This window comes from Aegilops tauschii, chromosome 5, assembly GCF_002575655.3.
Source record: "Aegilops tauschii subsp. strangulata cultivar AL8/78 chromosome 5, Aet v6.0, whole genome shotgun sequence".
NCBI classification, from domain to species: domain Eukaryota; kingdom Viridiplantae; phylum Streptophyta; class Magnoliopsida; order Poales; family Poaceae; genus Aegilops; species Aegilops tauschii.
In genome coordinates this window covers 94,275,909-94,278,450 of record NC_053039.3, presented here as the reverse complement: position 1 = coordinate 94,278,450, position 2,542 = coordinate 94,275,909, and positions in this window count along the sequence as shown.

Genomic DNA, 2,542 nt, shown 5'->3' with positions numbered 1-2,542 from the left:
GGATTTACTATAATTTAAAAACCAGGTATATCAATGTTTGCGGCCGAGTGACGGCGGCAGGGTGTTTGACATTCATTCCCATTTCTTGCATGGGACCTAAGCAGGCAACCAAGGACATGGATTTGAATTTTCAACTAATTTATATGTATTAGAGCATGTGCCTGTAGTTCAAATTTGAATTATGCACATGAATGCATAGAAAAATCAGTTAATGTATAAAAATGTCCAAGCGAACCCCGAAAAATCCCAAAAATTTACGCAACACTCCTGTTGTTCTATGTTGACACTAGGAAAAAATTTGAAATCGAGAAGAGGCAACGGATATCGTTTCGTCCACAAAGGTGAAACGTTCCCTACCGAAACCATCACACTTGTTGTGAGAAGCTCTGGTTTATGAGAAGCTTATACCCAAACCTGCCCCAAATGGGACAAAATTTTAACCACGGCATGTTGATGCCGCTCCATGATAGCATGCCAAGTTTCATGAATTTCGGAAATTTTTTGGATTTACTAGAATTACAAAAGCAAGTACGTCGATGTTTGCCGGAGAGCCACGATGCCCTGGTGTTTGAATTTCATCCCCATTTCTTGCATGGGAGATAAGCATAAACCCATGGACACATATATGATTTTACAACCCATGTTGGTGCACCGGAGCATGTGCATGTAGTTTAATTTGGAATTGTGCACCTGAAATGGCTAGAAAACCAATTTAATGTATAAAATGTTCAAACGAACCCTGAATAATTCCAATTCTTTTACGACACACATATAGTTGCATGTTCACTCTAGATAAAAGGTCTAGCAATTCGAACACCGTCCATTGCCGCTGTGACCCCATTATGTAATTCAAATCAAGATGAAAAATCAAGTACATCGCACACAGTTTATTATCACCAACCGTGTGAGATGCAGCACAAAATATCCCGGAGCACCGTCTGTGTATAGTATGCATATGGCTTACGCGAGAAGGTGTGTCATCTACAGTCCACAGCCGGTGTCTCAAGCACACTAGCTCGCTCCCCAAATATCACCAGTGAAATATGGGCACGTGGACCCGCGTCGTGAGGGCAACTTCGGTGGCCCAGTCCGGCGAGAGCGCGGCCGCAGCCGCCATGCGCATGCTAACAAGGTGCATGAGCGCGGCCGCAATCTGCGACCGGGCGGCAAAGGCAGCCTAAACGGCCGCTGTTGCTTCTCAGGTGGCGGCATCAACATCTACCTCGGGGATAGCAAATGGCGAGAGCGGCACAACAGCTGTCCGTTCTGTAGCGGTGGACTTAACCTTGATGGAGGCCACCCACGCCCAGCTCCTGGCGGTCACCACACAAATCGAACGAAGCCTCTCCGACAACGGTCGACAACCCACGGCCGAAGAGCTGTCAATCGCCGAGAGCGTTCGAGCAGCCGTCCGTTCCTCCGTCGCATACCTTGCAACGACGGAGCCCGTCCAAGCCCAGATCGCGTCCGCCCACGCCCAGCTCGTGGCGGCCTTTTCCAAAGAGACGGCGAACACGGATGGCGAGATGCTTGCCGAGTATGGTGCGATGGATGCCAAGGAGCCCCTTCCCCAGGAGACCGTCGGGCGCGAGCTGGACATGGAGGCGGCAGCAGAGATCGACGAGCACCAGCCGTAGTAGTACTCTTTGTTTTGTTTAATTAAGAGCGTTGGTCTTTAATTTGTTAGAGTAATGTTTAGGTCAGCTAGCTCTGTTTAATTGCTGAACTTGCTCGATTAAGAAGTGTGGGTGTGTTGTAGTCACCTTTGTGTACCCAAATTATGCAATGACGTGGATGACCACTGTAACCATGGAAATTTGAACCAAAACTTTTGACGTTCAAACTCATCACACACGGGTTAAGCTATCTGAATCGTTTGTAATGTCCACATATCGTACACAGTTCTGAATAAGGGACCGTGTCTGATGACACTTTGTGCGCAGTTTTTTGGCCGAAGCGATTCCAAATTTTCGGCCTCCACGGAAATATCTACCTCCCCGCCCCCTCCCCCTTACCAAAAGCCACATTTCCCCTCTTTCCGCCTTCCTTTCCAAGTTGAAACCTTCACTCCTTTCTTGCAGCGCAGCCTCCTTGTCGGTGACCCTCCTTCACGCTGCTCGGCCTCGTCTATCCAGGCAGGTAATCCACACCCGACCACCATCCTCCTCCTCCTTCCACATCCCACATGCCCCGACCGCCGGCGCGAGCGTGACACCTTCCACCCAAATCACCGACCCCTCCACCAAATAAGCGCCGCCCTAAGCCATGGTGCACGCAGTATAGCCAGGATCTTAAGGAGCATTTGGCAGCGAAGAAGCAAATCGCGGCCGCACGAGTGGATGAGGTCGCGATGGTTGCCATTTGTGCCGACCCCCAGATCTTGGAGGAGCACCTTGCCATTTGCTAGGTACGCCGGTTAAGCATGCTCGGTTTACCCGTTGCGTGTGCTGCTCTTGCCTTTCCTTCACAAATTCTAGTGAATTGTGCTATCTAATTTTACCATGCAATCTATTGCTCTAGTGTATATGCTCTATATGTCGTA